The sequence below is a fragment of the Rattus rattus genome, chromosome 17, assembly GCF_011064425.1.
Source record: "Rattus rattus isolate New Zealand chromosome 17, Rrattus_CSIRO_v1, whole genome shotgun sequence".
Classification (NCBI taxonomy): domain Eukaryota; kingdom Metazoa; phylum Chordata; class Mammalia; order Rodentia; family Muridae; genus Rattus; species Rattus rattus.
Window position 1 is genome coordinate 28,974,927 of NC_046170.1, and position 27,787 is coordinate 29,002,713.

General features: G+C 42.0%; 1 long non-coding RNA gene across 1 annotated transcript; it reads left to right on the top strand.

Annotated features, from left to right (window-relative positions):
- Positions 1-2,519: 2,519 nt before the first annotated feature.
- On the top strand, positions 2,520-4,492 carry LOC116886540. Its single transcript, XR_004386110.1, has 3 exons — positions 2,520-2,956; positions 3,138-3,204; positions 4,411-4,492. It is a non-coding gene; the product is annotated as an uncharacterized LOC116886540 (long non-coding RNA).
- The last annotated feature ends 23,295 nt before the right edge of the window (positions 4,493-27,787 follow it).

Below are 27,787 nucleotides of genomic sequence, written 5' to 3' on the forward strand. Positions count from 1 at the left end.
TGTGTGTGATGGAAATTATGGAGATTGTAGGTGAAAATCAGAATTTCTAACATTCTTAGAATCAGACCTGTTCTAGGCCAGCCTTAAGTAAAAAGTTGTGCAGACACACAGATCAAATTTAGACTACCTTCAGATAATTTAAACAAAAAATTATAAATTTAACCCGTTTATCAAAGTACTTTGGACTATCTACCTGGCCAAGAAAATCAACAAAATCTTCCAACATCTTGCTTTACCCTCTGCTACTCCTTTGAAACCTGAGAAGTGGCACAGATACGTTACAGGTTAGGAATCCACCCAACAGATCCATTCACCGCCTTGTCTATCTCTGTCTATTGCAAGCATGCACTAAATTGATACTCATAACGTCAGCACTCCAAAATGTTCGCGAAGCCCGGCAATCATTATTACCCTGAGAACCAACCGGCACAGCAATTATCAGGCCTCCTTAAGCAGCGGATGATCCCTTCTGCTCTTTAGCGACATGCTCTGCGAGAGCGCCAAGAAATTCCTTCTTCCACAAATGCCTGGACCAGGAGGCATTCTACTGCATCCCAGAATAGTAGCTGTGCTTTTGGCTTCTGAGCTGAAGACCACTGAGGGGGGAAAGGGTGGGCACCAAGCCGCCGCCGCTGCTTTCCTCTGCCTCAGACCTACAAGGGCCCTGCTCAGTGTTCCTCGTGGTGACCCTGATGGCTCTCTGGACCAGGAGCCCATACCTGGGGCCAGTGCCGCAAGATGGCTTCTGACAGCTTCCTTTGCTACAAAAAGCCTTGCATTGGCTGAGTAGCCTCCTCTTCGTGGGTTCTCTCTTCTCCCCTCCCTTCCACGTCCTTGCCCCTGTTTAGTCCCAGATTCCATTAGAAATGCTATTTGGGCAGCAAATTTCACAGATTAGATCCGTCTCAATGCTGCCATGCAAAGGAAACACATCTGTCTGACTCTTCGTTTAAAATAAGGGAAAAATCGAAATACCAAAATGCCGTAGTCGCTCAGAGCTGTCTCCTAATGAACCTGTTTGCCCCATGAGCTGTGGTGAGGGGCCTGTCCTCCGTAAGAATTCTTTGTGCATATTAATATTATGCGTGTTGTCCATGTGACTCCTCACTTGCCCTCACCCCATCCTTTGAATTCATTTAAATAAAAATAATTTATGTGGACATTCCTTCAGTCAGGATTTTCTCTTTCTCTTTCTTAAAGACATCCATAACATTCAGTTGATGCTTTGCGTCCAAACCAAGTCGTTATGCCTTTGCATGTCATTAGAGCTTTATAAAGAACAACAGCGACATCTGCATGTGCCGCGGTGCCAGGAGATAGGGGAAAAAAAATACCGAAAACAAAACTCCACACTGGCTTGGAGGCTGTCTGGCTCGTTCTCCCCAGCAGCGCCTGCCACCACCATGGATAGGAGTAATTGTACAGTGTAATCACATCACGCCTCATCTGAATATTCATAGCCGAGACAAAGCTTTGAAGGAGAAGGGAGGAGTGGAGATAATTTAAATATAAGCCAGCATCTCATTTCCAAATCAAGTTGTGCGGCTACACTGTGCACCAGGATGCAATATTAAACCAACACCGCCTCGCAGTGCAAAAATGGGACGTGAGGAAGACGGCAGGGGCATGGCAAAGAAAGGGCGGTATTGCATCCTTGGCTACGGAAAAACAAAACATGGGCAGCAACGGAATAAAAGTCGTTAAAGGGTTATTGGAAGAGTCGCCGACGGTGGCTAACCAGCTGCTGTGTTACCAAGAATGAAACAGCCTATGGAGGGAACTTTAAAAGCCCTCAATTAATATGTGGAGCATGTATAAGATCTACAAAGAACTCACTGTATTGCCCACTTCCCCCCGACAATCCCCAGTCCTCACATCTCCCTGAACCACCCCCATTCTGTTCTGTCAGGTGTGGGGTCGGGGGAAGGATCAGAGCTACACAATAGCTGATTAACCACCTCAAGAGTGACAACACCCGTCTTCACAATTAAGGAATAAAAACAAACACACATTTAAAAAGGTGACTTCATTAATGAGGGGATAAGTTACCAATGACTTCTTCACTCTCTTTAGCTCATTACCCCCCAAACGAAACAAATATAATCCACAAGTTAACATCTCTTGTCTTCTTCCTTTGTGTTTTTTTTTTTTTTGGTATGGTGCTCTTTATTATTTTTTTGTGTTGGTATTTGTAGAAGCCTCTGCCACTGTGTTCCCCAAAGAGCTACTAGTCTCAGCCCACTGGAGTTTATATTCCTTTAATTGTCTAGTGCGGGGACATTGCTGCCAATCTTAAAAATACACCGCTCTGCAGGAATTAGAAGAATCCAAGGTTGTATCCGACTTCAAAGGTTTCCAAGTCATAATGATTTTAGAAAAAGCAGAAGACACATCATGGAGCAAGCCCCCGTTTGAAGATAAGCATCCTAGGGAATCTCCTTCTCCTTTCCTGTCGTCCCAACTTTGTGCTTCTCTTGGCTCTGGGTGCCCCCTCGCTAACATGGTTTAATGATATGCAAATGAAATATGCATAAAACCATTCTACTGTATGATGATTAAACACGGGAGACATTAACAGCGGAGGCTTTACTCTGTATAATAATCCTTCCCGACCATCCACTTCGATTGCAGAGTTATGGAAACCCATAGCAGTTGGCAGAGAGAGGGAGAGAAGGAAAGAGAGATGCAGGGGTACCTCGCCCACTCGGTGCTTCTCCCACTCCCGAGGAGCTCCCCCAACCTTTGTACTGCACTCTAGTGCTGTCTTTTGTAATCCATCCATGCGGTCGTACCAGAGCGATTAACAGGGGGGGAAAAAAAACCTCTTTTCTCTTAATGTTTCAAAGCTCATTAGCCAAACGATTATTCCTCATTAACAGCGAAGGCTCATTCATTAAAAGGAAGGATATGCCCAAAAGATACCAGCGCGGTTAATCCTGAGTCCCGTAACTGGACGGTAAATCCCAGACTACTTGTATATTCCATGCGAAGGGGGCACGCGCCAATCCACAATTTAAAAAAAAAAAGGAACAAAAATGAAAACAGTTTGTGTGTTTTGTAAAATCCACAAGAGCAGCAATTAATATTCCCATTGAGTGACTTTATTTTTTTTTTTTTTGTCTCCCTTTTGTTTCCAGCGCCTGCCCCTGGCTCAGCGCCCGGTGCCAACAGAACACCTTCAGGATTCACAGAAACGCAGAAACCGTGAGTACCAGCTGTTTCCCTCAGACCCTTTTGCAGGATGTCTTTTTTTTTTTTTTAAAGCACCTAAAACATAGAGACAAGGCTCTTCCCCCTTCTTCTCCTCAGCATCATGCCACCAGGGTTTGCTCAGTAGCCCCTTCCAAATCCCTCTGCCTTCAAGTTTGTGCATGTCTGTGTGGCATCCCTCCTCCTCCTCCTCCTCCACTCCCATAGTGGATCTTGTAAAAGGGCTTCAGATCGGCCCCATTCATCTCCCCGGTGATAGCAATGAATGTAGATAAATCTCGAGCTGCTTGCTTGCTGCTCCAGTATGCTTTTTATTTTGTGGGTACCTGGGTTAGAGTGGGATGCACACACACACACACACACACACACACACACACCACACACACACACACACACACACAAGCACACACACAGCTCTCCTACTCTTTCCTCTGCCATCCTCTCCTAGTTCTCAGACATGCATACATCCCACGCGTGTGTATATGCAAACCATATACACCTATATACGTACCCACACCTATAGCATGAAAATATATACATTCATTAATATATGCATAATAAATATATGCATTCAGTCTGTCAGAGAGTATGTGTATTCACATACACATATAGCCTTACACACATTTCTATATGTAATCGATGGTTGCCTGTTTTCACATCTACCATCTCTATAGCTCCTCTTAAATCTTCCCCTCTTTTCTCTCAGCAGAGGCCGTGTGCGATTTCCATCCAGGATGGTAAAAGCAGTATTCCTTCCTTATCATTTCTGTTTGTAGACCTTCATGCTTCCTTCTCTGCCTTCTTCGGAGCTGTAAAATTGGCACCTTTCCCTGAGGTTTTCCGAATGGCAAGTGGCACCGGCTGTGGCATGTATTCATGCCGCTTCCTGTGGCATTTCTCTTCCGATGTCTGCTTTTCCTCTTTGTTGTTGACTAGGCTGAATGGTGTGTTGTTTTGGTTTTTTTTTTTTAAGTTAATTATAAACGAAGTTGAATAGCAAATAAGCCAGTAGCTTGCCCCCTCAAAAAAAAAATTTAATGAAAAAACAAAAATAGACCATAGAAGTGCCTTCTGCTGCAACAGATGCCCACGTCACCCTTGGCATGGGCAAACGGACAAACAGTTTTGGTGGTTGATAATTTTCTCTGATTGTCGCTGTCTCTGTTGTTTGTTTTCCTTGTTTCTTTTTGATTTTTCAAGATGTCCAGGATCCCGGCCTCTGCTTGGAACAGAACAGTGTCATGGCGGAGACAACGGCCTTTGTCTTGCTGGGTGTGAAAACATCCGCCGTGCTTGGCTCCACTGCGGCAGACTCAAGTTTAAATGAAAAAAGTGATTAAAGTCAGCTTTGTGCTTCTTTGGTGTGGAAGACCCCAAAACCCCAAGTAGCCGACTCCCAGGGTCCAAGGAAGGGTTCATAGTTGGAGCAGCCTGGGCTGTAATCCTAGCACTTGCGCCTTGCGTTGCTGCTTGCTGTTCGCTCCTGGAGGTCTGGATAATCTCCCTTGGCTTTACCGCACTGTCTGGCCCGCATACAGGGCCCGGTAACATATACCCGCTGCTGCTATCACACGAAACTGTGGCGTTGCCCCTGAATGGATGGCACCGTGCCAACTCTTCTGCCATCCGCCCTTGCAGCTTTTTTCTTTCCTCCCGCCCTCCCCTTCTTCTCCTCCTCCCGTCGACTTGACGTTAATTAACACACGGGTTAATTGATTTTAAAAGCCGAAGAATTACAGTTAACTTTTCCCACAGGGTACAGACGCCAGCCGCTTGGCACACTCTGCCTTCCGCACTGGTGCAGGGGGGCAGGGAAAGCCCGCAGCAAAACTAGCAACTGCTCAGGGAACGTTGGCTGCTTATTGGAGTAGAGCGGTTAGAAGTCAGCGTGGCACTGCCTCATCCTGTACAGTCTATGGAGCCATTATAGATTTTGTCAAATAACCAAACACAACCCTGTCTCTCCTCTTCCAAACTAGAAAGCCCCTTCACAAGTTCTTCTAGAGATGCGATAAGCCCCTCCCAAGACCGCTGCTATCCTCCCTAAAATGTTTCTTTTCTAGGAATAAGACAATGATGGTGCCTTAGAGTCTTTTTTTGAATTGTTTTTCAGTTTCACAAAAGGAGGGGTACCTCGACCCTAAACAGCACCAATATAAGTTCTGCAAAGTTTTTCTCAGTGTCTGTTTTACTTTGTTTCCATTCCTCTGGGCCAGATGAGGTTATTTTGGGTAATGGATTTCAGTGAGAAAGTACATAGAAGAATTAAGAACAAAACTCCTAGCCAAGCTCTTTGTTACTTTGTAAGCGTATGTATCTTTGTTTCCACCCCTTTCCCAGACCCTCTGTCCAAAATAAAAGCAGTTCGCTCTTGCGGTTGGGAAGGAGTCAGGCAGGACTGGGAACTGGTGCTCTCACCTTTTCCTGCTTTCCTTCTATTTCATTTTGTTTTTTAAAAGCACACAGCAAGTGAAGCGACAAGAGGAATCCATTATGCAAATCATGTCACTTTGCATAATGTCTCATGACTGGAATATGCAAATGAGCTGTATAATTTATGAGTGCCAGTGTCTGTCTAAAAGTGTTTCACATAATTTACAAAGTGAGCTTGAGACAGAGTGGACTCAGCTCGTCCAAGTCCATTGCCAGGAAAACTGTGTTTTCCTGTAAATGCCATTCATGCTTTCGGCAGGAGCTCTGTAAGAGAATCCAAGTATTCAAGAAAGGCAAGATACTCTCCCCGCTTAAAAGTTTGTCCTTCAACTCTAGTGGCACAGTTCTTAGATTCCAGCACAATCTAGATTCCATCCGGGAAATAAACTGGTAAAGCCAATGAGGCATTGGTATGTAGGTTTTCTTTTGGGGATTAAGAAATATCCGAGAGGCGTGCACACCTACTCTGTGTCTCCTGACGAAGGCAGGAGAATGGGAGTTTGCATTCTACTCGTGCCCTTGTTCTAGGCAGCATTTTATGAATTTTAGGCTTGTAACATTGGACATTGATACGAAAGGCCTAGAATGCAGTTGTCTTATGAAGCTAGAAGGTAATTTTAAAGGCGCCTTTGAAGGAGAAATGCTACTTGCTTAAAAACTAGGATTGAGTAGTCACATTAGGTAATCACTCTACATCAGTCTTAATAAAAAGTATTCTTTAGAGAAGTCATAATGCCTTTAATAATCTGATATCATCTGGCCTTATGTTTTCATTATTATTACAAAGTCCATAAGAAAGAGATACCAAGCTCTCATGGCAGTACATATCTGAGGACCTGATCTTTGGCGGGCATGCCAAAAAGATTTCCTGATGAAGATGAGTCCAGTCAGCTCTGAAAGTTGAAGAGAAATCAAACAGAAACAACAAAGAAGTGTTTTTCACAGAGAAGCTTTGATCAGTGAACATCGACATCCATTGGCTAGTGTCTGGTCTCTTAGGTCACCAACGTATGTATTTTATACCATTTAGCCCATAATGAAAACTACGATCACCTAATACTAAACCATTTTCTATATAAGATCTTGAATCACTCAAAACTCATACACTGAATCATCAAAATTCTGGATGTGGTCCTATGTGATGTACTTCTTTTAATAATCATTTAAGTAAATCACTGAGAGTCTGGAGAGGGGAAGAAAAACTGTGGTTAGGTTGTAACATGAGAGAAGAATAAAAGAAAGAAAGAAAAGAAAGGAGGAAGGAAGGAAAGAGAAAAGAAAGAAAGAAAGAAGGAAAGATAGAAAGAAAATAACTATAGGAAAAATGATACACCCAACAAGAACAGAGTGCCAAGTCTTTACTAATATAATGAACATTAAGATGTATTGTCCTGTGGTCTTAAAAAAAAAAGAATGAAATCTAGAAATATTCAAGCAGGAAAAAGTAAATTATCTGGTTCCCACCCCACCCCAACCCCAAAAAACTAGCTGGACAACAAAACTGTAACAATGCTTTCTGGAAGACCTTTGGAGAATCAAATGTGTCTACAAGGATGTGCATTCATGAGGCAGTGGGAAATTAGAAAGTGTGTGAATGGAATGCAAATGAACACACATTAAAAATGTCTAAGACGCAGTTGAGATGTGCTTGGAGGGAAAAACGGCTTTCATAATTTACTTTAGAAGTCAAGAAAGTTTGGGGTCATGAAGTACCCACTGGAGAGGAAAAAAACCCGAACCAAACATGAGAAAGAAAAGTCAGACTTCATCAAATCTGAAAACATTTGCTACTTGAATTGAACAAAATAATGAAAAAAATCACAGACTGGAGAAAATATTTGCCACCAATGATAAAGATTTTGTTGTTGTTGTTGTTGTTGTTGTTGTTGTTGTTGTTGTTTAAGCCACAAAAACTAATCAACCTAAACCAGACTGAAAAATGACACAGGAGAAATCTCTCAACAGTAAAAAGAGAAACGTAGACTTCAGAATGGGTAGAAGCAGAATGAACTGTCAGTAAAAGACATATACTGTTAGTAATGTTAAAGAAAGCTCTCCAAACAAGCAGGAAACTATACCATGTGAATAAAAAGCATTGGAAATGATAATTGTCATTGCCAGGTTGTAAAACTTTTATTACTTAAATGTATTTAAAGATAATTTAGTCTAAAGCAAAAATAATAATCATTATTTTTATAACAAATGTGACTTGTGACAAAAGTTATCGAAAAGAAACATGGAAGGATTCTGCCATAAAGTTCTTCTATATGTGGACTCTAATGAGTTATAGTTACATATCCTAAAAAATAGAAAGCTAAAGTAACAGCCATGGTTAATAAACTAAAAGACTGAAAAAGGAAAAGGTCACTAAACATACCCACTTAATGAAGGACAAGGTAAAGACTTAATCTTCATTAATTACATTAAATATAAATGGCCTAAATATTCTAAAGAACAAGATGTGGCAGATTGCATAGAAAACCAATATAATCCAAATAAACGTATCTGGTTTTATATTCTACCTCCTCCTCTCCCAAACATACTCTGCTAGTTCCTACAGAACACTTGAGGCAGATGCTGCCATAAACCCTGGGCATCAATATCCCTACCTTATTAACAGGCTCAAGATTTCCCCGTGGGACTATGTAAGGTTTAGCAGTAGTTGTTCTGATGGCGAACAGGTGAAATGATTTAGGTTCTGAAAACAGAAAGCATTTTGTAAAGGCATCAGCCTCCCTTGAAGCCTTTGTATGGTCAGAGGCATGGCACAGGCCCCATCTCCTAAGGAGGAGGAATGGTCCTTCTCGTAGACCAAAAGACTCAAAATAATCCCTTTCAAGCTTAGGATAGCAAAAATGGCTACAATGAAAGGTCAGTCTTCTCATAAAGTCTGCTGCTCTTACGAGTCTTCAACCATGTACATATAACTATGTCAAATGACTTTTATTCTTTTCTGTAGGTTGTTGCTTAATCAACCAAACCCATCATTCTCTTTCTTCATTAAATAATTGTTGCTCACCAGCAATGGCCCTAGCACTCTCTTCATCATAGCTCTGAGAAGCCAGAGACATTACACAGCAAATTCCCTTTCTCCATCTATGTTATAACCACACTCACCATCAGACTGTGATGGTCAATCAAGCATCCAGCAGTTTTTCCAAACTATGCCTCCAGTGATCCTAATGAAAACTACCCTAGGTATAAACTACTCTAGGTTTACTTTAACTAAAAACAGAGACCAAACTTGGTTTTTACAACTGATGTAAGTAAGGCATTGTTCTTTCTCTAGGAGATTTCTGTAAGGAAGGACATGGAATGGGGTGAGACAAAAGCTTTGCAACTATATAGATGATGATAGAAATCTAACCTCATCTTAAGCTTGTAGAGCATTCTGGAGAATGCGTTGTTTACCAAAAAGCAGCTGGCCTGTTGTACCCAAACTTTATTTAGCCACTGACTTTGGGCTTCCACTGATGAGGCTGTACATCACAGACATGGCAAACAAAATGGCCTCCTTAGGGTAGTGTGGTTTTGATCAGCCAACCACAGTCTTCTAAGAGCCAAGCATAGATATTACTATTACTCAGCAGTCGAAGGATATAGTTTGTCCTGCTGAAGACCTAGATAGAGCCATGGCAGCTGCAATAGCCAAGAAGCTAATAAATATGAAAGTATTTCCTATTAATTCTAAAATTAAGTAATTAATTCTAAAATTAAAACGCACCAAGATGTGTTCAGTGTGTACTTGGAAAGAAAATAATACACTTAGCAATTTAGTGTAGGATTCTAAAAGGTCTAGTAGACGACTCAACTTCTGCATGTTTTCCAATTCTGTCCATTACTGAGAAAAGGTGCTAAAGTCTTAAATTATAAATAGAAACTTTCTCATCTGTCTTGATTCCTGTTTCACGTATTTCAAGGTTTTGTTATTAGGCACATACGCTTAGAGCTGCAGTGCATTATTAAAAAAATGAGCCTGAATCACTGAAATACATTTCATCATCTCTAGTAATCCTTGTTTTAAAGTTTACTTTGTATAATAGTAATAGACTAATTAGATAAATCATTTTCCTATCTTTCCCCTGTAAAGTCCAATATTTTAATGGCTAACTTAGAAGAAGTAGCAAGTAGGTAACCTAAAAACGGAAGGTGCAAGAAAAGTCGTAGCTGGAACATGAAGTTTGCCTTTCTGTCCTAAGAAAGATATTTTTGCATGTGGATGATCGCAACACAGTTGTCTGCCTGCTTTATTGATTCATGTTTTTATAGAGGCTTTATAATTCATAATGGAAAAGCCTTAAGTAAAAAAGCGTTCATCATAACATGCATTCAAACTTTTTTATAAAAAGTTAACCACATATGTTGTTGAAAAGAAAATCTCAGATAACCAAAGGGTAATAATTGTTCTACTTGTATTTTTTTTTCAGCAGCACATAATCATATTAGAAATCAACTATAAAAAAGTATTTTTACATCTCATGGGAATAAAGTATAATCAAATAAAATTGTAGAATCAAATGTGTACCTGTCAATCTTCACTGACATAAAAACTTAAATAGGTAGATGTAAGCAAAAAGGCAGCCCTTCACAGTAAAATTCTAATGAGCAAACGTTGAAAGATAATAAAAGATTAGAAAGTCACTTGGTAAACATCAGAAGAGTAACCGCAGTTGGTAATCATAAATTAATCGTAAATTTAGTAAATTCTTTTATACCACCTCAAGGTACCCTTCTTTGGAAATGGGGAAGAAGAAAGCTACCTAATTGGGGATGTAGAGAAGAAGAAAGTGAGAGGGTTAAATAACAGTAAGGATGTCTGAAAATGTAAGGAATCAGACTATTAGCTACCTACTTAAAACTACCTACCTACCTATGGTACGCATAAGCCAGTGTGTGAATATATACTTTAACTGAAATGTTAACATCGGAGCTGACAAAGCTCCTCTCAAGACCCATAAACCATCGAACAAAAAATCCCAACGCCAGGCCTGGGAAGCTCTTTCCAGGGTTGTTGGTCAGGGATGCCCAAGAGGCTCCCAAAATACTGTCAGCCATTAACGTTCCCTTTTTGTTGCCCACCAGAGGTGGCAAGTAAGTCCCTATTGCTATACACACCCTGCGTGCACTTTAGACACAAGGCTCGGTCTCTCAAGCTAAATCTAACCTGAAAGCCTCCACCCTGAGCAATAGCTTTCATGGTACCAGGAGGTACCCGAAGGAGGAAAGCAACCCTGCCCAGCTGTCACATCTGTGAGCCACAACAGTGACAGCCATGACATGAAAATCCCAAGGATTCAGCAGTAGCACAGTAGCCTTGGCATTAACCAACAGCTCTGTAATTGGACTTACGATGCATTGAGCAACGAGAAAGGTCATGTCTGGTCCCAGAAACCTAGCCAACTACCTGGGGCTTGTGAACTCATGGATCATGGAGAAAACCCTACCATTGCCAACTTTACTAAACCAGCACTATTGCTAACTACATTCTAAATGTTTGTCCTTCTAGCCACAGGATAGTATAGTGCTCACCAAGGAAACTTGTCTTTGCCACAGACAAAGACCATTCCATAAAACCAGAAGCCATCAAAATGCAGTTGTAGAGCTCAGTCCCAACCGGTGCATCTGCCGCACGGTTTCCTGCCTCAGAGGCTTGGGGATCCTAGTGGAAGGGTGGGTGGAAAGATCGTAAGAGCCAGAGAAACGTCAAAGCTACATCCACGAAGGCTCCCCACCGTGGGTGCCTGAACAAGGATGATACCAATAGAAACGCTAACATGGACAGGGAAGGCTCATGAGGTCACAACCTGAGGCAGAGAGCTACAAGCAACTAGCCCTCCCCTGGAAAAGCTGGTGATCCAATACCAAATGATCAGCCATGAAAAAAAATACATACAAGTAACATTATGTGGACTGAGCTACTGGTTGTAGTTATGTATTTAGGGATGTGTGTGTGTGTGTGTGTGTGTGTGTATACATACATACATACATACATACATACATACATACATACATACATAAAGGTATCTAACGACAAAGCAAGAGACCATGAATTTGAAAGAGAGAAGGGGATTGTATGGGAGGGTTTTGAGGGCAGAAAAGGGAGGGGTGATATATTTATAGTCTCAAAATACTTTTTAAATATCTCCAGCAACGTGTAGATTAATTACAGAGAAAAAATAGTAGCTTTAACATGTAAACCTGGGTAAACTCTGTGTTCAGAGATATCATCTGCTGCTGGGATATGAGAGATGTCAAGATAGTTCACATTCTCACCTGTCATCCTGAACTCAACATCACTTGGCAAAATGCATAATCTTCCCACCATGGGAAAAAAATCTCAAACTATACTAGGAGACCCTGTGTGTACAAAGTAATAACTTTCCAGTGTTCTTCAGAACTGTGAAGGTCACGGCAAACAAAGAAAGACTGGGACATATGGATCGGGAGGTTAAGGCAGACATTGTGACTAGAGCAGTCCCTAACCCCTTTACACAGCTCAAGTAAGGGCTCGTTCCCGCATGGAAACCATAACTGCTTCTTAAATCTAATAGAAGATGCGTATACAGGTGCTAATGGCTGCTCACCCATGCTGGTGCCTACAACACTGTAGCACAAACTTCTCTGCCGCTGGCTGTCCATAAATCTTAGTCTGCTGCCATGTTTTCTCCACTTACCCAGATGGCTCCTGGCTGGAGAAACAACAGAACTACAACAAAGCTATAAGAGATGTGGCTTCCACCTAACCCCAACCAACCTAGTTTACGTGAAGATGAGCAAACACAGATCACACGTGAAAGAGAAAGATCTACAAAATGAACAAGAATCAATGAGAAAAATGAGTTACTGACTCCAGAAATAAAGATGTTCAAAAAAGATGAAGATTAAAAACTTTAAGAGACAGAGACTGAGGCAGGGGGATCGTAGTAATGTCAGGGGCACTCAGAGTGCCTCGCAAACCCAGTGAGACCCTGGCCCAAGGAAACAGTAACACAAACCATGGAAAAAAGCAAACAGCAGAAATCCTTAAAGGTTAAAACATGAGCTGAAGACATGGCTTAGTCAAATAGAGCACTTACCTCACAAACACGAGAACCTGAGTTCAGGTTCCTGGACCTATGTGAAAAATCTAGTCATGGCGGCAGGTGCTTATAGTCCCGGCCATGCTGAGATAGGAGACAGAGCTGGCTAACCTGTGTGGGGAAGCCCTATATCAGTGAGAGGTCTGGTCTCCAAGAAAGAATGACCACACAGGAGCAGTGGCACTGGAAGGTGTCTTCTGACCTTCACAAGTATGCTGTGCACTCATGTGCACACACGAGTGTGGATTCACACACATGCACGCACCCACAAAAAGTTAAATGATAGTTAAAACACAAAAACATGGCATGGCATCAACTGAATCCCTTGAAAGGAAATTCCTTATGGGTGCAAAAAACATTAAAAAGACCAACGGAGGAGCTGGGATGGGGTGACTGACGCTAATTGCATTGCGGGCTTCCTTTTATTTTAAAGCTCTTCGTTAGGCTTCCGAAGTCACTCTACTTTGAAAGGTGTTTTCCTTTGCTGTTTCTCCCACTTCCTTCACAGGTCATGAGCCCGTGAATGTTAATGATACCCAAATTCTTTAAGCCCTAATATAAAGTGGCTTTCGTGTGGCCCAAGATTTCTCTGGGTTGTGCCATTGGGATTTCCCAGGTTAAATGTTACTTATTTAGAAAAGAGCAAATTATCTTAAGAGAATGGGTCCTAAAGAGGATATATATGGCCCACTCCTCTCTACCTACCTGCTAATCTCCAGGGGAAACTGTTGATGACAAGTCGTTACACCTGCGAGATGCTCAACGTGGCTAGGATCCATTACTTTTACACTCTTGTCTTTTTTTAACTCAATAATAAGACTATAGGAATCTTTTTGCGACTACACCTATGTATGTGCCTCCCTTTTAACCATTTTGTGGAATTTCATACTGTGAACACTTCATAGCGGGAGCGTCCTCCATGAAGCTGTTTTCACTGTGTCAATCACAAGCATGGTGCTAAGACAAGCGAGACTTCCTTCACATCAGCTGCACCCCCACCCCACCCCAGCCCACCCCACCCCCTGACCTGCTAACCTCCACTGTTTTCTTTTGATTCGCTTTTCTTTGGTGTGCTCATTCTCCTCTTCAGAGTGCTCAGGACATAATTTCTTCTGCGCGTTATCTTCCTCGGTTCACCCTAATTCTCAATGCTTACTAAATCTAGGTACAAGTAGAAATCTACAGATTCTAACAAATGGCTGGTGTTTTCAGCACCTGTGGTCCAACGGTGTTTAAGAATGGTAGGGAAACCTGGCATCCAGAGCCTCGGCGTTCTGAGGGAGCCTCAAGATTGACAAGAGTAGCCAACTAATGACTGGCCCAACGTGAGACCCACCCAATGGGACAGTCAGCACCTGACCACATTAATGATCCTCTGCTATGCTTCAGACAGGAGTTTAGCATACCTGTTGTCTGAGAGGCTTTGTCCAGTATCTGACGGAAACATGCAGGGACCCACAGCCAAACATCAGGCAGAGCTCAGGGTAGACTGAGGGACCCAGAGGGGACAAGGACACCTAAGAGCAGAGCCAACTAATGTGAGCCCCATGGGGGCTCTCAGAGACTGAACCACCAACCAAAGAGCATGCATGGGCTGGACCGAGGTCCTCTACACATTTGTAACAGACGTGCAGCTTGGTCTTCATAAGAGTCCCCTGATATTTGGAGTGGGAGTTGCGTCTGACTCTGTTGCCTGCCTTTGGATCCCTTTGTCTGGCCTTGATGGGAGAGGATTGCTTAGTCTTGATGAGACTTAACATGCCAGGGCAGGTTGGTACCTATGGGGGGCTTCTCTGAGGAGAATTGGAGGGGTTAGTGGGGGAGGGATATATGAGGGTGGAGCTGGGAGGAGAGGAGGGACAGGGGCTATGATTGGAATGCAAAGTAAATTAATTAATTAATTTAAAAAAAGATTAGCAGAATACTATCTCTCTAAAATCATATACCTAGGACTTGTAAATGGTTCATTACCTTTAAAAGTTGGTTATAACCAGGACAAGCAAAATGCCAATCTTAAGCTTTTTCTTTCTTTGGAACACAAAACTGCGTTCATTAACCCGTCTTTAGCTATAAAGGTGCTAACATTTTCTTTTCAAAACCAGGTAATTAAGGGGTATTCTGAATTCTCTCTCTCTCTCTCTCTCTCTCTCTCTCTCTCTCTCTCTCTCTCTGTCACACACACACACACACACACACACACACACACATCACACTAAATGCATGGTTGTGTGGTTTTCCGTTCTGATTCCTTTGGTGGTTAAGAAAAGCTGATTTGAATGATTTGAATGAAAACTACCTCCCCATATTTACCGTGGCTCTCACCCTTTCCTGGGTCCCATGCACAGTGATCAAGCTGTTGATGGTCACTGAATGATTCCAGCCCAGTCTGGAAGGTTCTGGTTCTCCTCTCGAAGGTATCTCCTTGTATGTGACTCTGTAACACATGCGTGAGGCATAGATAGCACTGAAGACGTAAAAAGAGCAAACTGATCTTCGATAATTTTACTGCTTACCTAGAAGACGGACCAGGCCATACTGAAGAGCATGTTAGCAATGAGCTCTCAGCTGGATGGAGATCAGCTGCATCTCTAAAGAGAGAGCAAAGAGCCCACTGAACCACCTAAGGAACCAGCGGAGTCAATTTCTACTGTGTGTTACCTACCATTCAAGGAGTCCGGCAGGCTGAACTAGCAGCTAGGGGCCAAGTGAGGTCAAGGAGAAGTCTCTGTGACTCTGCTTGCTTGGCCAACACTGCTTATTTTAAAGTGTGAACTTCTTATTTATCGCACTTAGTTTTTACCGTTATGATATTAGCAAGAAAATTCATTTTCTTCACCAGTATCTATTTCTGTTATTGGGACATGGTGGTTAAGGCTGAATTTAATAGTGTAAACCTGCCCTTGGTTTATGCGCATGAATAACTGGTGATATATTACTTGCCTAAAACTAAGCGGGCATTTTATTCTCCCTTCAAACAATAAATACAACTTACCTGAAACAGATCTTAAATCTATTTGTATTTCCAAAGTATTTTTGAGGATTCCATTTGGCAGCAAAACTTAAGCCAAGAAATAAATTTACACTGCCTTTTCTTAGTACGGTAAATCAGCTCTAAGCTCCCCCTTCAGTGGTCATGGGACATTGCAGTAAAACGCTGAGATCATTTCTCCAAACACCCAGCTTCCTGGCCTTGCGCGCTGCCTAAGGGTTCAATAAGTAGGTTAATGCTTCCTTCAGGGTTGGCCTGAGGGTTAAAGTTCCCGAGGAGCCAACTGGAGCTTGCAAGAATGAAGAGGGCACGCAGTTACAGCGTGCATGAATGACTGGGGGACGGAACGACCATCGACAGGCAACCACCTCCACACACGTGACCAGCAGGCTGCGTCATCACTGCGACTGCGTCCATTTGCAAATCAGACTTTGTTTTTTAATTATGTTTCAGCCCTATTATTATAGTGCTCTTTCAGCATCGATGCTCGATTATTATAAAAACATCTTCCAATATTTTCATTCCGTTGTTTCAGTGGGAATTTTTAGACCGTCTTCCTCTACATGTTTTCATTTACTCAAAACCCAATTCCTCTTTTACCTGCTCATGAATAAGCACAATGAGGGGTGGGGGAGAGGGACTCATGATAATATCAAAAAGCTTATATTTACCTGATTAAATATGTTTCTGTGACATCTGTAAAGACAGGGAAGATGAACCCTATATCTAATGAGTCCTTATGGATTCTACATTAACAGTTATCCCCCACTGAAAACTCACTTTACATTTTACCAAGGAGATAAAAACAGGCTGTTTGGATTTAAGTAACTTGACCAATGTCCGGCAGCTAGTGAGCAGTAGAGGGAATTAAAATAAAGAGAGGGACTTGCACCTGAGTTTCTTTCTACCCCAGGCCACACCCGGGGGTCCAGGAAGGTTGGAAACTCTCTAGACATCCTCTTGTGATAAGTATTGTTCCACGAATGCTTCCTGTGTGTTCATTATGCATTGGATATGGTCCTGGGCACTTGTGATTGCTTTGCACGGTTGTAATGCTCATGCTTTAGTGAGCCTTCACACTTGTGGAAATTGGAGAGAGGCGGTACACTAATAAGTGCACGATATATCTATTAGGAAGTGTTCTGTCCCCGGCAGGTGGGGAATGGCAGCAGGATGACCAGCAGTTCAAGAACAACATGGATGTCCCCCACATCCTGTCTCAAAAGCGGAAGTGATGGGTAGCGTTAAGACGGTTTTGCAGTCTCGTCTCTTTGATCTCGTTTAACACGATATTGTGAATTATTATAGGGCCCTCTTAGAACAAACGCTGACTCGTGACTTAAGAGCAATGCTTTGCTTTTTTTTTTTTTTCCTCTTATACTTGCTAACGTGTTCAAAAAAAAAAAAAAGAAAAGATGAGGTTTTAAACTTAAAAGTCAAGGTGATTCAGAATGGATTAACTCAGAACATAGCGTTGGTTAACAAAAGCACTGCACACGACATTGATGTGTGCGCTTCCGTCGATCTGAAATAGTCAACCCGATCCGAAGAGCCCCGCCTGTGTATTCACCTACATGTTTCTTTGAAAGAGTTCCCAGCAGGCTTTGTGGTCTCCTCCTACTCAGGCTCCGCCCAGTGCAATGATGAGGTCCTCCTTCTGGCCGCCTTCAGAGTCTCTCCTGGTTACCTTAGGATCAAGATGTAGAACTCTCAGACCCTCCAGCACCATGTCTGCCTGCACACTGCCCTGCTTCTGGCCATGATGGTAATGGTCTGAACCTCTGAAACGGTAAGCCATCCCCCAATTAAATGTTGTCCTTTATAAAGGTTGCCTTGGTCATGGTGTCTGTTCACAGCAGTAAAACCCTAAGACACTCTCAAATAGCTAATAAAAACATGTTTAAGATAGACCCTCAAGCCAGATACGGTTCGGGACTCACAGCATTCAAGGGCCGAGTCAAGAGGAGTAGTGGGGATTTTGGTTTCTTTAAAAACACGGAAACCCAAGAATGTTTTTGTTTTAATCCCAGTGTGGGAATGAGGCTGCTTCAGACTGTCCACAGCAGCTGATTATGATATGCCTCATGCTCTAGTAGGGCCATGGTATTGCCAGCTGCAGATCGTTTCTACAGCTATGTGACGTTTGGAATTCTGGGAACCCGTCAAAGGGTACACAAATGCTAGAGCCCCAATAGAAGAAGCAGTTTGGTCGCTTGGTGGTTGAATTCAGTTGGTTGTGGGGTTGTTTGGGTTGGGTTGGGTTGGTTTTTGGGGAGTTTTGTTTGTTTGTTTATTTGTTTGTTTTTTGAGGTTTGTTAAGTACTCAATACACCAAGACACAAGAGGAAACTAGATAGCCTGACAGCAAAGATCAGACTTGCCCCAAGAACTTAACACCCCTAACTAGAAGGAAGGTGTCTAACGATAACATCGCCCCCCTCCCCTTCCGTCCTTTTTTTCTCTCATACCTAGTGTTAGGAGATTGAAAGGGTAGAAGAATGAAAGAACCCACAAAATCACCAAAAGTCTGTTTGCAAAGAAGCATAATAATTTGAAAGCCAACCTGTGCTACATAGCAATACCCCGTCCATCAATGAATAAGCAACCAAATACTCAAGGAGTATCTCCAAGAAAGACGTTATAAAGCATATGTTTGATTACACTGTGGTGGCAAACAATTCTTATGCATTAGTAAAACTTTTATTTTCATTTTTTTTAGAAAAGGTAGCTTATTTTGGACACTATAAGGAGAGCATCAGGAGTGGCAGCAACAGCCAATCCACCAGACTTAAATTTTTATTACAATCATTTATGTTTGTATATGTGTGCATACACACACACACACACACACACACACACATACACACACACTGCACATATGGAGTACAACTTTTTGAATGGGTTCTTTCTAGCATGTGGGCTCTTTGGATTGAACTCAGGGGGTCTGGTTTTGTAGAAAGTACCTAGTGAGTCATCCTCCCTGTCTAATGTTTAAATTTAACCTAAATATAGCCAGAAATGACTCATTTCGTACAGCATGCTCATAAAGGGGTGGCGTTTCTATGAGTAGTATTAGTATTTAAAATTAGAAACATTTAAGTCTGAAACCCAGTCTGAAGAAACATCATCCAACATTAAACCCAACAGCAATGACAGTAAATGAAATAATTTAATATAATAACTGTAGGAGGAATGGCGTGGCCCTCTACGAGGACCTTACTGCCACGTTTCTCACCTGCTCCTGGAGTCTGTGCCGTTGATTCTGCACCCCCTCACCTCCAACTCCCAAAGACAAGTAAGGTCAGACAGCGGGCAGTCCAGGACACAGGCGACAGATGAGTTGTTCTAACATGCCCACTCATGCCTTTTTTCTTTTACCTTAGAGTATTTTGTTTAAAGACTGTTTAATCTGTTCCATTGTTTTGCTGGCTGAGGGCCTTACTGTATAGCCTAGCAGACCAGACAGGCCTTAAACTCAGGAAGACCCACCCATCTCCAGTGCTGGGACTGAAGGCGTTCACTGCTGTGCCTGCTCCTGTTGTTAGGTTTTTAACTCTGTCTTTGTTTTACAAGAACATAAAAATAATGCTTAATGCCTAATTCTGTGAGCTTGTGTTCGCGCATGTTTAGGTAATATAGAATTATGATTCTGTTGGATTTCCTTTTAGGATCTAGATATTTCTTGTATTTCAGACATTCTATGGTGCGAAGTATGTTCTGTTTCTAAGCAGAAATTCATTTGATAAACAGTTCTATTCAAATACCTCTAAGGCAGCAGCCATCGCTCCTATTAGATTACCAAGTTGCCATCTGGTAAAGTGCCTTCTATAGGAAATATAATCTCCATCCATTCAACCCCACTGTATACTGTCAAATTATGTTCAAGTCCTGTCAATAGTTTAGTTGGGAATATTTGTCATATTTAGTTTTCTTGTGCTGCCCTTATCACAGAAAGTCTTGCCAGTCTATGCTTTGGTCTGTCTTGTGCTACTATTATTATCATCCTAAATCCCCAGTTTTTTTAATAGAAATTTTTGATTGAAGCTGTCTTAATTGACCTCACCCGAGGCTGGGCCTGAGAGGTGAATCGAGGCACTTGGACACCGCATGGGATTCGGAACAATTTCTGTATCAGCTGTCTCCGTTCTTTAAGTGTCGTAGGCAGTGCTCATAAGAGTAATACTAAAACTGATGAATTGTATGTATGATTTATAGTAAAGCGTGTTGGTGAACTATAGCTGTGCAAAGCCCTTGTTTCAGAAGTTGGAGCCTTGCTGGACTCCATTTACCATCTACCCACTGTGATGTATAATTTCCCTCTGTATTAGAAGCATTGGCTCTACCTCATTATTACTGTATTTATTTCTGTTAATTTTTCACACTCTAAGATGATAAGAAAGGGGAAAGCAGTCCTTGATGAGGTAGTTGCCATTTCAAATTTTCTTCACTCTGCCTATGTGAATCCCCAGCCTAACTCCGTCTGCCTGGGTGACTGCCTGCATGTTTCCTTAGCTGGTTACGTAGTTCAAATATTATCATTTTACTTCCTTTAACAGTTATAGAATACCACATCCATTCTTTCCCCATTATTCCTGACCAAAAAAAAAAAAAAGGTAATAAATTCCCATTGTTCCCCTGTTTCTAATGGGATTTTATTCTCTCTGCCTGTTTGAAGATACTCCCAGGTGTAGTTTTCTTCATAGCTATCTTGAGCACATCAATCTTTGGAGGTTTCAAATTTTGTTTTTCAACAATTTAGGGAAAAGTTGACTTCCCCCTTTAATAATATTTGTTTTCGTTCTTTGAAGCTCTCATATGTAAATGCAATGTATCTGGATCTCAGCCACCCCTTGACTTCTTCCCTCCAACTCTCCCAAATACCCACCACCCCCTCTCCCTTCTGCCTCCGTGTTTTCTTCTATTATCGTTACTATTAATAACGCTGAGTTCAGTTAGTACCGCCCACACGCACATGGGTGAAGGGCCGTCCACTCAGATATGGGAACTGAACAGCAGCCTGTCTTCCTCCGTTATCAGCCATCAACTGCTGATAGCTCTTCTGCTAGGATGGAATGCTGGGAGCGCTGGGAAGGCAGTGGGGAGGGCGGCTGGGAGGGTCCCCCCAACTCTGGCGCACCCTGTGTTGGAATTTTGCCTGATCTGATCTTGTGCAGGTGACCACAATTGCTATGTGTAACGGCCTCCATGTGTCATGCTTACAAGTTAGCTTTCGCCACTCTCCTCCCCGTCTGCCACTGTGTTCCCCAAGTTTAAACAGGAGGAAGTCACGGCGCGCAATGCCATATCCTCAGAACTCTGGGTAGTATGAGCCTCTGCCTCAACCACTAACAGCTACAAGAGAAAAGAAAAAGGCCGTTTTTTAGATTGAGAGCAGCATAAATCTGTGTAAATAAACAAGTATTTTGATAGTTTAAAAACCCTACTGTACAGTAGACCTCAAAACAGATCAGAAAGTTGTTGGTTACCCTCAAACCATTGTGCCACTATTGTACTAGCACAACTTGCCTGGCAAGTCAGTACTGTAGCATGCAGGTCCAGGGCTAGGTTGGAGTCATGTGGCCTTTTATCCCTGAGAACCATGAATAACACGGTCCAGTCCTATGAGCACTGGCTCCGCCCTGCATATACTGACTCTGCCCTGTGAGTGCTGACTCCGCCCTGTGAGTGCTGACTCCACCCTGTGATTGCTGACTCCGCCCTGTGAGCACCGCCCCCATCCCCCAGAGTTTCCTTTTGATCACTGTTTTCTTACACGCTCTTTCTGCCAATTTTCTCCTTCCCAAAAATAAAATTAAACATAAACTAGTTAACTATTACTTCAGGTAGCCTTTTCTTTATTCCTTTTTGTTATCATTTTTCTCTCACCTCTTCTGACTCAGTATTTTCTACTATTTATCTTCCCATTCATTACTCCCTTTCTTTGTCTATCTATTGCTTACCCTTGTCCCCAACAAATATTTTAACATGTTGAATAAATATTATTGTTTAATATCTACATAATTTTAGATATTTTAGATATTGTCATCAAAATCATTTTTATTCTAGTGAGCAACTCAAATGGCTGAAGGCAGCTCTTCCCTGAGTGGAAACCTTCAAATGTTGCTTCCTGCCAGTTTCTCCAGTCAGAGCTAGCTGAGTGTTCTTGGGAATGTGTGTGCATATCTTGCTCCTTTAGACCCTTAGTTGTCTCCGTTTTTGAAATTTTTCTAATCTTTTTCTACACATTCCACAAATCTCAAACCTTCCTTTCTGAATCTCCGATTACTTGAGACTGAGTTTTTTCTGCATGGGTTCCACACACACCATACAGTGAAGACTTGGAGAGCCTTTTCGTGAAAAGCCACATAAATGCCTACTCTGTGCCCTGGAATGTAATTTTTATTTTTATTTCTATTTTTAAAATTATCCTTAATCTTTTTTTTTCTTACAGTCCAATCATTATCCCCTTCCGGTCTACCCTCTGACAGTTCCTCGTCCCAGTCCTCTTCCTTTCTCCCCCTAATACCTCCCCGACCCCAACAGGCCTCCCCTCCCTGGAGCCTCAAGTCTCTCAAGGGTTAGGCATCTTCCCTCACTGAGGCCAGACCAGAATGCCATCTTTAAACAAAGGTTGACTGGGCCACTGGAAAGAGTGAATATTCTGTATCTGTACAAAAATCTATTAAAACAGAATGCCCCTTCAAAAAGGCCTCTTTGTTTGTAAAACTGGTAACTCTGAAACAGGAAAACATGAACCAAATACTTAAAGATAGCGGTATAGACAAGAACTTCGTGAAAGGAAATTCAGTACCACAGAAAGTTATCCTAAGACTTGATTGATGGGTCAAGTTCTAGACAACAAAGAATATAGGGCATACTATGAAACGGGAGAGATCTTTGTCAACTATATATGTAACTGAGGATTAATATCTAGAATCTATAAAGAACTCCAAAAATCAAACACCGAACCATCCAATCAATAACTAAGTAAACTGAACAGACAGTTCCCCGAGGGGAAAAATACAAATGGCCAATATATTTGAAAAAATGAGTGTTCAATAGTTTTAGCTGTCCGTTAAATGCAAGCTAAAACTCCATGAGATTCCCTTCCACTCCAGTCTGAATGGCTATCATCAAGGAGAAAACAAAAACAAAAAAACACCAAATGAGAATATGCAGAAAGAGGAGCTCTCATGTTACGTAGCCACCGTGGAAACGAGTATGGAGGTTTCACACACACACACACCCTACCATGCGCCCTAACCGTGGCAATCCTGGGTATTCCAGAGGATATTTAGGTGCCCTTACTTGAACCACAACCTCTGTGTGTTTTGTTTTTGAACTTTAAGAAGAGTACCTATGCACAGGATACTTTGTTCTTCGATTTTTAGACAGAGTCTTCATAATTATCCCAAGCTAACCTGGAACTTACACTTCTCCTGCCTCACCAGAGCTGGGATTTCAGTCACATAGCACTAGGCATTTGCTAGCATGTTCTTCCTTTATAACCTTTTGTCTTGCTTATGAATGCAGTCATGATGTTTCCTAATTTATCAAAAAATACTAAGTATACGTCTTACAAGGTTATATTCTGCTTTTTCTCTTTTCCTTAATGATCTGGATTTTAAAAGTTGTTTTCAACGTATCAAGAGAGAGACCTTAATTAAATACCCGATTCTTTGCTCTCTCTCCATATCAGAGTGTACGACACTAACAGATAACAAAACTATCTTGAATACGAACACGAACTGTATCTGTTGATGCCAATGTGACTCAAAATGATTATTGTGAATCTCCAAATGTTAGTATGCATATAACATATAATATTTGGTTTCTCAAAGACAGGATTTTATAAGCTTTACATGCATGAGCTTGACCGCAGTCAGTGGGGGCTGAAGTTGATACACTTGCCCTTTCTATAGTTTTTCACTGTCCAGTTTTAAAATGAAGATGCAGACCTAATGTTTCAGTTCAGAGCCCCACTTAATCTTGTGCCTTATAAAGTGACTCTTTAATCTCTGTGAATAAGGGAGAAGGCAGCCCTTCAACTCTGTGGTTGGTTTGTAAAGACGTTAGACTTTCCCCCAACGTTTACCATCTGCCTTTGCTGTACCTCCCCTCTCAGAAGGCCCAGCACTGATAACATCACTTCCTTATGTGATGCTATGGTACAAAATTGAACTGTCTCTGAGTTTTCCTCTCCTCCTTTAAATAAAGTGTTTGTTTAAAAGCTTCAAACATGTTCCCTGCTTTTTAGCTCTTAAAGTTGAATCTCTCCTCATCTTTCTTATCCTTAGACTTGTGAGATGTGTGTCTTTTTTAATCATTCCAGCATCATTTTGGTTTATTTTTCCAGAGAAGTGATGTTTGCCTATTTACGCTATTGTTCTGTCAGCCCGCCTTCACTGCCTGCTGCTATCGTTCTAAGTCCTCTTGCTATTTTCTCTTTTCTCCAGTTCGTTTGGACATCTTCTTTCCCCATGGCCAGCCTGGCTAGGTCTCCTAATTTCTAGTGCACAAAAGAACCACATTCATCTTTAAAGGAGCATATCTCTCACTCGGTATATGGAGTTTGTTTTCTTGAGCACTGTGTAAATGTTTTGTTATCTGTGATCAATAAACTCTATTGTCTGCAATGGGGAGACTTAGATGAGCCCAAAAATGGCCAGAGACAATACACATCACACACACACACACACACACACACACACACACACACACACACACACACACACATATATATATATATATACATACATACATACATACATATAAAATATGTCCCTCCCCTGTTGCAAACCAATTTTTGGAGACACAGTATGCCATAGCCCAGGCTGGTCTTGAACTCCCTCACATAGTCAAAGACTACCAGATTAGAGGCACATGCCATCAAATCTAGTTCTATGCGGTGTTAAGGATCACGCCCAGGGCTTTGTATGTGCTATATAAGCTCTGTCAGCTAACCTGTGTCTGAAGCCTAAGCTTGAGAAGACTGTCAAGGACAGACTTGGCAACCATGGCAAAGTGTCGAGGACAGAGAGTTAAGACTTTTAGTGTTAAGCCAGTTAGAATCTATTTGCTGCTTGTGATATTTCAAGTCTTTCCCTGCATAGACTACCATTACAAATGAAGTTATGTTTGTCTCAGAAATTCCAGGCCACTTTTCAAGTAAGTAACTGCCTTATGTAACACAAAGGTTAATGTTGCGGTTCGGAATTCCCAAGAAATCATTGTGGTTGTTATTTCCGGAATGTTCCTTTTTGTTACATCCCATGTCTCCAGCATCTGGCTGTGTAGGCTTAGTCAGTCAGAACTTACGGGAGGCTGCAAAGCACACTTTGTTGTTACAGATCTTTTACTGAGCATGGGCAAAGGATACTGACTTTAGGGATGTAGTTAAACAAACAACAGTGTGTCTGCATTGCTAGTGATTACATGGATGTACCTGTACTGTGGAAAGAAAAAGAGAAGAAGTAACTCGCCTGGCCCCTGAGACTCCCTGGGTTACATAATAAACCCATGTTCTCTCTTGAAAGCATTGCTACTTTTCCTAGGTCAGAAAACTATACTAAGTATTTTGAATCAAGAAGGGATTCTTTTGGCTTTGGGCAGATATGCCTAAGTCACCAGAACAGGAGGCATTTATCAGGAACTCTATTGCTGAATCCAGAAATCACTGCTTGTTACTGCTAGGTAAGCAAACAGAGAGCATTAGTATATGTGTGCATAGACTCGAATATTGAGCCTACTCCACACCACGTAGTCGTTGTGAGAAGCAGTACAGACAGGCACAGCTGAGCTTCTGCCATGCATGGGGGGGGACTTACGGCTCATACCTGAGTAGGCAAACCCTGGGCAGAGTCCTCTGCTTTTCAGAAAAGGATCATGCCTGATTTATGATGGCTTACCCAGCAATGAAGAAGAAATGGAAGCCATAGTACTTCAATAGTGACGCAAAGACTGCTGGGACTGCTGGGCTGTCTTTGTTCCAATGAGTGTATCTTGTACCAATGAAATTAGTAACAGCTGAAAGGATCAGTTCTTTGCTGACCGATCATGGGCGGTTACTGTATCTGACTTCCAAATCTGAATACAAACCATAGGTACCTTGGCACCATCAACAAAGCGGGGATCCTAGATAGTGGCATCTAATTTGGAAATTAAACAGAATGCACCATTATTTTGTGTCCTACGTTGAAGACCAGGGATGTGTACATATACATATAACCATCCCGTATGAAATGGGAGTATTCGAAAGTGGCAGTCTATCCATTTTTTTCACACCTAAAAATTCTAAGGGAAGCACACAGACATTAAACAAAGATTATATTTTATTCCTGCACAGGAAGGATCCATGAGGTAAAAACTGAGCCTCTAAAGATGGAAGAAGGTAAACAAATAAAGCAAGGTTCAGGGCAACCAAATCAAGACAACAACAAACACTCTTGAATTTCTTCCCTGTGTGACAGGTCAAATCATCATCATGAGAAATCTCCCCTCCTGCCTTCCATGACCTCTCACCCCGATTGGACAATGTCGTGTGTACCTTTGGCAGAGCAAAGGGAAAAAAATACCTGAGGAGAGCAAATGTAGCAGTGTAGCTGAGAGAGAATATTTTCAAATTATAATTTTATTTGCGTGTAGAAGGGGGCAGATTATGAATGTTGAGTACAAGTACCCTCAGAGGCCAGTAGTGAGCTGTTGATCCCCTGAAGCTAGATTTCCAGGTGATTGCGAGCTGCTGAGGTGGGTGCTGGAAACTGTAGTTGAGTCCTCTGTGGGAGCAGCGAGCCCTCTTACCCACTGAGCCATCCCTCCAGCTGCAAACAGACTACTTTTATAGAAGTGAAAGTTTCCCTAAAAGACCCTAGCCCTGTGAGCTTTGAGTAATGAACTTATTTATAGTCAGTCGCTGTGAAGACTTGAGCTAAAGAATAATTAATGTTGGATAAATATTCTCCCCGATGTGGTTTTATTGGAAACGTCAAATAAAGAGAATTCCTAGCAAGCCATTCCAACCATCTGCTAATTAAGGGCAAAGGGTTTAAGACTGAAGTATAGGGGTTGGGGATTTAGCTCAGTGGTAGAGCGCTTGCCTAGGAAGCGCAAGGCCCTGGGTTCGATCCCCAGCTCCGAAAAAAGAACCAAAAAAAAAAAAAAAAAAAAGACTGAAGTATAGGTACAGTGAGACGGTGGTGCAGATGAAAAATTATTCCAAATTATTAGGAAGGAAGGGTTGGCAGAATTTCTCATCACAGGGAAAAAAACAATAACAAGGTTATACATCTAGGACTATCCATGGTGTTACTGACTTTTAACAGAAAATTAGTGAACATGACTATGTGAAGAGAGAGAGTCCTTTATCAATATCAGTCCAGGAGCAGCTGTGGTATTTAAAGCACAATATTCTCTGGATGCTAGTAGATATAGAACCAGAGAAAGAAGTGGGGAATGGAGGAGGGTGGTGATAAGTTTAACTGTGGACTAGTGATGATAACCTCAGTGGTGCCCCAAAGCAGAAGATTCATCTAGAAACCTTGGAAAGGGTAATTCAGGAGAGCAGGACTCCTTTCAGAATGCCCAGAGTCAAGGAAAATGAACTAGTGAGGGGCAATCAGAGTTAGAAGAAATTGTTTAGTCATCCTGGTTGAATAACCCCTGACACCATGAATTGACCTCTAGAAGTACAAAAGTGGTCCTCCAGGCCGTGCCTAGGATGCTTCGGATGTGGGCAGGTTTTCACCAAACAGCAGCCACCATCTTTCAAGTTGCACGTCACTGCAGAACAGTCCAGAGCTTTCACAGGCAGGCTCTTCACGGAGGGCAGGACTCAGTGGAGTGACCGTTACTGGCCCCTCTGTATCAAGAGGGAACTAAAAGTTTCCAGAAGGCAGAGTGTAAAAAGACGTGGATTTTAGACAATGGAATCATTTGAAAGAACACTGATTCTCTCATCACATACCATGATTGGAAAGGAAGCTATTTCTGTATATGCCTTTTTTTAAAAGATGGGACCCTTGGTCCAGAAAGCTGTCACTCCCCATGACGCAACAGCATCATCTGAGCAGTGATAACC